At 38.3% G+C, this 10,877-nt stretch overlaps 1 long non-coding RNA gene across 6 annotated transcripts; it reads right to left on the bottom strand.

Moving 5' to 3' along the window:
• Positions 1-614: 614 nt before the first annotated feature.
• LOC109179146 lies at positions 615-6,151 on the bottom strand. 6 transcript variants are annotated; one of them, XR_002053849.1, is made up of 9 exons: positions 5,093-6,151; positions 4,902-4,988; positions 4,674-4,788; positions 3,398-3,889; positions 2,926-2,982; positions 2,721-2,827; positions 1,603-2,606; positions 1,225-1,285; positions 615-1,117 (listed from the first exon to the last, which is right to left on the bottom strand). It is a non-coding gene; the product is annotated as an uncharacterized LOC109179146 (long non-coding RNA). The 6 variants fall into 6 exon arrangements; XR_002053845.1 differs by lacking the exons at positions 4,902-4,988; positions 5,093-6,151 and having other exon boundaries at positions 1,603-1,725; positions 2,416-2,438; positions 2,515-2,606; positions 4,674-4,891; XR_002053847.1 differs by lacking the exons at positions 4,902-4,988; positions 5,093-6,151 and having other exon boundaries at positions 1,603-1,725; positions 2,515-2,606; positions 4,674-4,891.
• Between the last annotated feature and the right edge of the window lie 4,726 nt (positions 6,152-10,877).

Genomic DNA, 10,877 nt, shown 5'->3' with positions numbered 1-10,877 from the left:
GTCATGAAAATATATACTACTTAATTGATACTACTTAAGTATGCTCGCTAAACGCCTGCACCCAAATAAGCCTTTAAATTCGTCACTACTTCAATGGTTTTGATCAATATAGCATCCACAACATTCTTCTTCAATGACTTTGATCAAGTGTAGACCTTCACCAAAAATGGATCGCGATAGATTTCAAAATGCAAAAACCATACAGAAAATATAAACAGCACTTGGAAAAACAAACTTACAAGTCCTTTCTCTCTTGCAATTCCAAATGATCCAGTAACAAAATCATCATAAGCAACCTGAACTAGTACAAAAGAGGCCATTCGCGTCTGTTGTAAAATGCAAAACGCGTCTCTTTTACAACAGGTGTCTATGAACAAGACGCTAATAGTACGGACTTTAGGCGTCTGTTGTTCGTAGTCGCCTAATAGAGACTATAGGCGTCTATTCTTTTCAAAGAACAGGCGCCTATAGTAAACAAATTTTTTAAAAAATAAGAATAGGCGTCTGTAAAACAGACGCCTATTCTTTTTTGTTTCTTCAGTGAAAATTTTATCAGCTCTAAATACCGTAGGTTTTCTCTTTTAACCATATTCAACATAATCCACAATTTCACCCGCAATAATCAATTCAATCCAATAATAATATTCATACATACATCGAATACTAATATATTCTAATTAATAATCATCCACAACAATCATTCTCAAGTAAATTATGAAGCAAAAAAAGTCATCTCCTAAAAATACTACGAGAGATAATCATTCATATGAAAAAAAAAAAAAAAAGACAAAACAATTTGTCCAGGTAAAATCCAGAACTAGCAGCATGCTCACAAGAAACATTATTTCCTCTATCCTCAACAGCATCAGAAGTCCATAATGTAAGGTTATCCCTTAGGAGTTGCATGAATGTGCTCTCCGTCTCTCCTCATTTAAGTTATCTAACTCTCAAATGGTTTCATCAGCCTGCTTTGCAAGGTGACAGTCCCAAGAGGAGGAAGAGTACAAATTCTTGACCATAACCTACCTCTTTAGAGGAATTCATAATTTCATGGTAGAAGACTGAGAAGTTCAAAGTGGATGTGTAGACAACAGTTCAGACTCTGCTTTAGTAGTAGCTGCCAGCAAATGATTAGGGTTCAAATTCAAAATCTATTAAAGAATGATGATCATTCTAAAATATAACCACCATTATGCTAACAAAGAGAGGAGCTAGGATCTTAACCTCAGGTTTTTCATCCCAATCTGCAGGCGGGAAAAAGAAAGAAGAATGCTCCGATCCATAGCTGTGAGACATAAAGTAATGGTAATTATAAAAACAATAAGAGAATAAGTAAATACCTTCAGTAGCATCCCATAGAGTGAAGGATGAGCTCCCAAATGAAGCTGATGACGAATATGTAAAATTCAGTTAAGTAAACCAAGAACTTAGCTTCATCATTATATAGGTAGACAAATCCAATACACAAATATATAAAGTTTCATGTTGCTTCCTATTATATATTGACAAATATATGCAACTTATATGATATTCTTAGCACTGCTGGACTAGAAGAATAACAAACTCAATAACAGGGAACTAGCAAAATGGGGAATAACTCACCATTTGGTCTCCACTGACTTGCAGGCGACAAAGGGTGTCCTTCCACTATTTGGTCTCCACAAAAGAGTTTTAAAATCTTTTTGGGATTCATTGATCAAAACATATCTAGTAATAAGGGTCCACCTGACAATGACGAGTGTAAAGGGTTTATAAGAGCTAGTCCTCATGATATATACTACAGATTTTGAGCACATAAAATTTGTCAATATCTTGTTTCTCTTCTGTATGTGGTCATTTGCAGTGGGCATTAAATGTACTAAAGAAACCAATGGTTAGTATTAATTAGCTGCACCAATGCTGGAAGGAGCATCACTTTGTTCCTCATGAGTCATTCAGGGACACATAGTCACATACTCAAGGTTAATTAACACAGTTCACTAGTTCAGACAGAGAGCAACTGTAAAGGATATCGTTTAGGACCAATGTTGATAAAAGAAATTCTGCATAGAATATTTTCAAATATGATGGATATCCAAGAATAATCCAACAGGCCACACACGTCATTGACAGGAACATTCCTCATAGAAACAGCTCAGGAATTGGATCATCAAACCATCAGGTGATATAGCATCAACAAATTATTCACAAATTTCAGACTTGCTCAATTCATAAATATGTGCATAATATCAAGTTGTATGACTAATAGATATATTTATTTATGAAAAATAATTGACCTATGCTTCGCAAACCAAGTATTCATCTTGAAATAAATCTTGCAAGCCAAGTTCAGTTTAAGACAACTGAAATAAATAACCAGCTAGAGGATGTGGTATAGATTATGGATAATGAAATTGAAGCAATAAAATAAAATACCTGGAATAGAGACAACAAAACTTCTGACAAATTTGAAACAAGAATGAATTAGAATGATCTAGGAAAATGCAAAATTTTTGCTAATTTTATATGACTCACTTTTAAGTAGGGAGATAAAACAGTTGTGGCTGGCCTTAAAAATGCAGATGGGTTACCCTTGGGTTTCTCAAAATCTGCTACCCATTATATTCCTGCATTAAGAACAAATAGATTCCATAATTTAGCACAACTAAGCAACCTCCTACTCATTGCTAGTAAGTACCCGATTTTCTGCCAAAAACTAAGCAAAGAATCCAAGAGATTACTTTAATAGAGCATTCAGGAGATTATAAGTGAAGTGGACACGAGGACTTTAATAGAGAATCTTGCCGCTTTAGCATCTCCTCTTCCAATTTCATTTGCAATTCATACGCTACACAATGAATCAATAGTTGAACACAATCAGTAAGAATTACTGCCATTTAATGAAAGGGAAAAGACAGGAAACAATTCTAGTGTACAAAAACATACCAAGCAGCATCGAGGAAGCCAAGGCTTATCATAAATTCCCATCCGTTGATATTAAGACTGCATAACCAGATCTAAGCATGCATCACCACCATAGAGAATTCTAAAGCATATATTAACTAATAATCTGTGTAGTATATATCAATTCTGTCAAGAGAATATCTAAAAGCTCTATTGATCACAAACACATCAAATACAATGATTCTCATTAATGAATTGACAAAATTTATGATCTCGTAGAAGCATATTAACTTCCAATTCAGCATCTCTATTAACATATAGCACTAAGTTCATATGCTATAGTTAGAGTCCATAAAACAACTTTAACTTTGGCACAAATGCATTCAATATATTATAATTGGACGCAAAAGCATAAAACTTTGCCTCAAGAGTGAACACAAATGAAATTGTCTAAACCATACTTTCATAGTCAGTAAAAAGCCAAACCGGAACTAGAGCTATTAGATGCTTATACCTGGCCGGCTTTAGAAGACATGATAGCAATTGACCTCCTCCAGCTCCTTCGTATACAAGTCCCGCGGTATGAAGACTCCATGATTGCACATCATAACATCAACCCGCCCAACTTCCTCCACGGCCTTCTTAAAGGCACGTCGGCGCTCAAAGCTGCGACTTGGCGGCCGGTGGCGAACCAGATCTCCCGCTTGGCGTTCTCGAGCTTGCTGGTGCTCCGAGCGAGGATGGATATTTGCCTGGCGCATCTCCTTCAAGAGAAATAGAATGAAAAATAAAAGAAGAAGAGAACAGAAAATACTTGTTGGCTGGCAATGGGAAGATAAAGAGAGATCTGTTCACGCCGCCTCTGCTTCACGTCGCCATTGCTAACATCGCCCTACTCACGGCACCGTCGTCGTCAACAGTCCATGCCTTCGTATCGTCAGATAGACCCAAGAGACTGGAGAGAGACGAGTAAGGGACTAGGGTTTTTTGGGGAGGATGCGCAAGGCTGAGAGGATAAGCTATCATCAATGTCTGTGAGGAGGGAACTCTAGGGCTTTATAATTATTATTAATTATTATTATTTTTTAAGACAACAGGCTACTGTTATCGCCACAACGGGCGCCTATCGTAGGCGAAAATTGTATGGTTGACCTTTTAGCAACTGTTGTATTAATAAATAGTTGCTATATGTCATGTGAAAATTACAAAATTGCCCCCTTACAAGTTTTAGTAGTCCTTTTTCAAATAACAGATGCTAATAGTATGATTTTTATTGTCAAATCTCTACTAGTGCTGAGATAAAACATTTCATCAATTAAACTGGAAATGCACCACCATCCATCAAAGCACCCATATATATTAGGGATATTCATGTTCTGACCAAAACCAATCACCTTTCAAACTCATGGTATTCTTGAGGGAACTGTTTTACCTTCAAAAGCATCTACTACCCTAGCAAGCAGTAAGAGGGACTTTTAATGGTACCAAATCTAACCATTAAGGAGAGGTATGCAACTTTAAAAAAATAGTATAATTTAGTTCAGAATGTCTCTATTATGTAGAATAGAGCATCTCTTATGCGTGTTGGTGAGTTAATCTCAGACATGTAATTGTGTTGTTAATTCTTCATGCATTTTTATTATGCCATACTTAGTAGTTTCTTGTTATCTGGAGTTATTATGCTTGATATCACCTATGGGGACATGAAGTGTGTGCTTATTATACAAAAGTCCCTTTTTATTACTCCATTTCCTAAAGAAAAGATGAAGAAGAAGTCTTTGGATACATACCTGAACAGAGGTTTTTCCTCCATCCGGGATAGTAACCAAGTTTTATATGAATACCTCCAAACCAATATGGAGACTACATGTAGGCTCAAAATCCATCCACCACATCGCCCTTATACTGTCATGTCAAGAAACACCCAATATTGAAAGTAAGAAAGCTACACAAAATGAGAATGTTTAAAAGAATACATTGTTCCAAATTCAAAGCTTTCAATGAAAATCTAAAGCAACCATGTAAATGTTGTCTTTCCCTCATTTTTCTCCCATGAATTCTTCTCCTGGATCCTCACTCCACACTTCCTTCTCTTTTTCCCTTCACTGTTAAAACAAACAACCCAATACTCATCCAAGAATGACCCATTAAAGTGTGTAAGCATAAACACTCATCTCTGAGTTAATTAACATAAATTGGGAAAACATACAGTTTGTACAAGTAATGCCAGAAATTAAAACAATTATATCGAGGAATAAGTCATGGGTGAGGCACACAACATAGCAGACTGATGTTACTCCACTTATAGCGATGTCCTTCCCATGTCATCTCGGTGAAAATGTTTGTTGTTGATTCTCTGCACAACAGAAGCATATATAATGCTTTCAGGAGAGCATTTATTTCATGTACGGAATTGTCACCCAAGAAATTTAAGCTGTCTAAAAGTTAGACAATAATATTTGACACAAAACCTTGAACTGCTTCACTTCCCTGCTGAAATAGTGTTTTATTGAATCAAATTTCTATCGGGATGAATCAACTACCTTATCATCAGTTCATCACCATCATAGAACCACTAACAGATAGCAACATGGATGAAAATACCTACTGTTTTGTATCACATTCTAGAAGTAAGGGATTCAAGCATGTTCAAAGAGTGGTGCAAAGAAAGGTTCTCATTAAAATGCTACTTGTAATTACTCTATTTTTCACCATCGGAACCAACTGAAACAAATTTAGGTCTATCTTAAATTAAGACACATACAGTCACAATCACTCCAAAACTTAATTGGGCACATTGTCATGGAAAATCCCTGTTTTTCAAAAACATTTATCAAAACAAGAATGCATGAACAATAATGATAGTAAAAACAGTAGACAGATTTAACCGGCACAGCAGCGACCATCCTCAGGTTGTCCTCATCTCCTCCATTCTCAGCGTAGATCTGAAACAGGAATCTCCGAAAAAGTGCTCCTTTTGTACAGATCTAAAGAATGAAGGAGGAGAGTTGAAAAATAAAAAATAAACATAGCTCTCAGCTGCGGCTTCCAGAGAAGAGAAGAGGAAGGGCACGGCGTAATCCTCCGCGATGTTGAGCAGAGTCCGCAGATCCGCCGCGAAATTGAACACACGCGCGATCTGTGGAGCCACCGACGGTCTGCTGAGCTTGGACGTTGGAAGCAGTCGTGGCTGCCGGCTTGCAGGTGATCGCATCCATTTGGCGGTAGTCTTGGACGAGAGGGGAAGTCTTCAACTGAGAAAAAGAAGAGAAAGGCTAAAATATTTAAATTTTCGTCCAACATTGTAGTTGTAAAATACTGATCATGTTTAATTTCTACCTATCAGTCAATTTGGTTTACCAATCAACACTATAGATTGGACAGAATTTCCTTCCAATGTTGGATGTTAGACGGAAATTCCGTCCACTATTAGCGTGTTAGACGGAAATTCCGATCAACTTTTCGTCCACCCATCTTCAACGACAGAAAGTTAAAATTTTTATTAAAATACCGACCACTATTCGATCGAACAGAAATGTTAGACGAAAGCAGCGAGATTTTCAGCCGTGACTCTAGCCAAGTAAGACAAATTATATACCACCGTCGTCGCACAAATATATGATAGAAACCAACATAATATGCTAGTATAGATGCAAACCTGTATACACGTACACACATACTCATGCTCCTTGGATTTAAGAATTTTTAGAATAATGTACCTTTGATTTAGTATGTAAAATTCGCCTCAATAAATGGTTCACTCCTGATTGATTCTTATAACATGCGATGGTGTTGAAATGTGTCATACCACATTCAAAATTTAAACCTCTAGAAAATTAGAATTCAATCAATGAGAAGAATTATCTATGTACATAATAGACATATTTCTTGATTAAAGAAGATTATCTCTTGAATGCAAGCTCCAGTCTTTAAACCATATACAAACATGTGGACATGTGGTTATTAAAGTTGATATTTTGCATCCCTATTACCACAATAAATATTTAACGCGAATAAACAGAGATAAGCGAACAACGAAACTAAATTAGTGACTTACATCGATTACCACAGAGGAAATCATTGATGTGCAATAGCGATTTGATAAGCAATGTTGGAAATAAAAATAAAAAATTACTTACCCATTAAAAATTTCGAGCAATCAAATAGTAACCACCATTCATTATGTTCTTTTGTGGCAATAAAGGGCATCAGAGTCCAACATAAATATAAAAAATAGAGTTCAAGACTACACACAACAACACACAAAATGTTACAAATATACATACACAAAATTAAAGATCAAATCACATATCAACAGGGACGGAGCCAGAAATTCGGTTGAGGGGGAGCGAAACAGTACAGATAGATTCAGAAATTTTTTTCAGAAAAGGCGAAACATTAAAACAAAAGAGATAATTTAAAAATAAATAAATAAACTACCTAAGAAATATAATTGTAAATATTGTTGGATATGAACGAAACATAAAACATATCGAAACTTTATAAAAATATTCATAACAAAATATGAAACATAATTAATAAAATAATTTGAATAGAAAACACATTATAAATAAACTACCTAAGAAATATAATTGTAAATATTGTTGGATATGAACGAAAAATAAAACATATCGAAACTTTATAAAAATATTCATAACAAAATATGAAACATAATTAATAAAATAATTTGAATAGAAAACACATTATAAATTACACATCTTATTATAGAGAGAGTGTGTGTAATATTAAAAAAGAATTGTAAAAATATGTTGATGCTAAGATTGGAACCCTTAACCTCATTATTACCAAAGATGTACTCTACCACTTACTCTAACTCACTTCTTGTTGACATTTTATAGTTTTTTTTATACTAATAGTAAAACATGTACTATAAATACATATATACATACAAATCTATATATTGGGTGGGGGTGGGGTGGGGGGCAGCCGCCCCCCTGCCCCCCCTCTCCCTCCGTCCCTGCATATCAACATATTACAATAATCAATGTCATAGCATACTAATGCTAGTAGTCTGTTTCTAAAAATGCTGACCACAATAGAGTGTATTATAGCATGATATATTGGCATTAATATTTATTCAATTCTTAAATAAAAGAACTAACTGATGGATTTAATTACCCGAGGTGGACCCGAATCACTAAATCCGGATAAGAATGTAAATAACAAATAAATAGATAAATAATATGATGTCATAAGGCCGTAGAGACCGTAGGTTGTATTATAAAAATAGTCGGGCTATTACAAAGATAGTTTAGGACAAAGTGTCTAAGATAATGATCAGGTGTCCTTACAAGACGAAGGGAAGGGCTTTTATACAGGTAAAAACCCCTCAACCCCCACCCCCCCCCCCCCACCCCCTAAAATCGCGGGATGTTAGATCTCCGCGCTGACCGCGCCCTCCTCCGCAGCCCTTGAATGTGAAGCGGAGGGCGTAGTAGGCTCGGAACCCTTCCGGCGTTATGAGGACGACCCCTCCTCCGCAGCCCTTGGTGCTGGAGGAACCGTCCGTTGACAGGATCCACCATTCTTCGTCTTCGTCTTCATCTCGGACCCGCTCCGTGGCCTCCCGGGCCGTGCACTCGACTATAAAGTCAGCCAGTCCCTGCCCCTTAATAGCGGGTCTGGGCTTGAACTAGATGTCGAACTGACTCAATCGCATGGCCCACCTGACCAGTCTGCTGGCCGACCTTGAGGCCCTTAATACCGCGTCCAGCGGCTGGTTACTCAGGACCTGCACGGGGTGAGCCTGGAAGTAGTGGCCAAGCTTCTTGGTTGTGACATCTACTGCGAAAATGGCCTTCTCAACGGGTGTGTACTTGATTTCCGCCCCTCGTAGAGCTCGGCTCGTATAGTAGACGGGTCGCTAGACTCCCATGTTGTCCCGGACCAGCACGGAGCTGACCGCGGCCTACGAGATGCCAAGGTATAAAAATAAGACCTCTCCCCTGACGGGTTTGGCTAGGGGAAGCGACATCAGGTATGCCTTGAGGTCTTCGAATGCCTTCTCGCACTCTTCGGACCATTCGAATCCCTTAGTCTTCTTGAGAATTCCAAAAAATGGTAGAGATTTTTCGGCCGACCTCGAAAGGAAGCGACGCAGGGCTGCCAACCGTCCATTGAGGCGCTGGACCTCCCGGAGGGACCTCGGAGGTTCCATGTCCATGATGGCCTTGACCTTGTCGGGGTTGGACTCAATGCCCCGCCTTGAGACCATGCACCCCAAAAACTCCCCCCCATGCACCCCGAAGGTGAAGTTCTTGGGGTTCAACCTTAAATTGAAACGTTGCAATATCGAAAATACCTCAGTCAGGTTGTCCATGTAGAGGTCGGCCTCGATACACTTGACAATAATGTCGTCGACGTAGGCCTGCAGGTTGCGGTCGAGGATGTAACACCCCTAAAATTTAAAACTTTGAATGCTTATGAAATAAAGGCAATACTATCATTAAACCCGAAACAGAGCATAACTAAACATAAGCGTTTGGGGTGCTATGCCACATCTGAGCTGGAGAACTCAGATGCACAGGCTATACTATCTAAATATCCTCAAACAGTGTCAATACATCATCATGACACGCAGGCAGATAAGGAAACTAACTAACTAAGCTTCGGGTCCTCTAGCGCGCTCCGGAGCTACTCATCTGTGCCTGAAAGCCAAATATATCTGTTCAGCGAATAATGCTGGTAACCCACTCCAACGCGTTAAAATACAATATATATATATATATATATATATATATATATATATATATAAGGCAAACCATTTTGAAGCCGGAAGATATATACACTTATGAGACTCTAATTTAAAACCGAGAATAGACTCAACACATAACGGTAAGCACATTCATCAGTTATAATCATGCATGTAAAGATATTAGCATACACCCTAAGGTCATAAGCTTATCAAGCACATCAATATCCAATCATTATCTCAACACGTAAACACACTTTGGTGGTACTGCAGGACCAATCGCATGCCCATACATGAGGGTCAGCGCATATAGCTCTGACACGGTCCCGAAGCACCCTGCCTTGTACCGCAACACAAGGGGATTGATCGCAACCAATCGATGAACCACAGCTCATATAGTAACGTTTGATCGCAACCAAACGGTGGACCGCAGCCCGAGTAGTATGTGTATATCTTATCGCAACCAGATTGATGAACCACAGCTCATTTATAACGTTTGATCGCAACCAAACGGTGGACCACAGCCCTATATATATATTTATATACCTGACCGATCGCAACCGGCCTGGTTAACAGCCGATGGTTCACAACCCATCCAACTGTCCGTATAGCCAATTGATCGCAATTAATTGGGGTATCATGCACACATAACACATAGCCAAGCACATGCAACCCACATTAGCACGTAGGGAGGGGGAAAACATGTATATAAAACTTATGCGTGGTCAACCACCTTACTAGGAATATGCCTACGGGGTTCATACATCTTTCACCTAGGCCAACGGGATACCAGTTCGCCTAGCATGCAATACATAAGACTCTTCCATCCTATGAACGGTACCCGGAACATCAAACTAGATACATGCACGACAAACGAGGTCCAAAGGGGACACCACGGGGCACGGGGAAAACCACCAACTTCCACATAGAATTCCAGCGGGTGGCCGGCGGGTGATCTCCACCCGCCGGCGGCGCAACATTGGGCAGCGGTTGCCCGGCGGGTAGTCCTTATTGGGGCAGCGGGTAGGTGGCGGGTACCCCTACCCCCGCTAACTCTTTTGTAATAGATTGGTCCGGGAGTATTTTGTGGAACCCGAAATCATGTCCAGACATGATAGGCATATTTTACACTCATATTTTAGATACATCTTTATAATAATTTTGCATTAGTTATTTAATATTATATAATAATTAGTTATTTTTATATATAATATATAATATATATAATACATAATATATATAGAAAACATATTACGTAATATATATATATATATATATATAT

Source organism: Ipomoea nil, unplaced genomic scaffold, assembly GCF_001879475.1.
Source record: "Ipomoea nil cultivar Tokyo-kokei standard unplaced genomic scaffold, Asagao_1.1 scaffold0878, whole genome shotgun sequence".
Taxonomy (NCBI): Eukaryota; Viridiplantae; Streptophyta; class Magnoliopsida; order Solanales; family Convolvulaceae; genus Ipomoea; species Ipomoea nil.
Note: the sequence above shows the minus strand (reverse complement) of the source record. Positions and strands in the feature narration are given on the sequence as shown.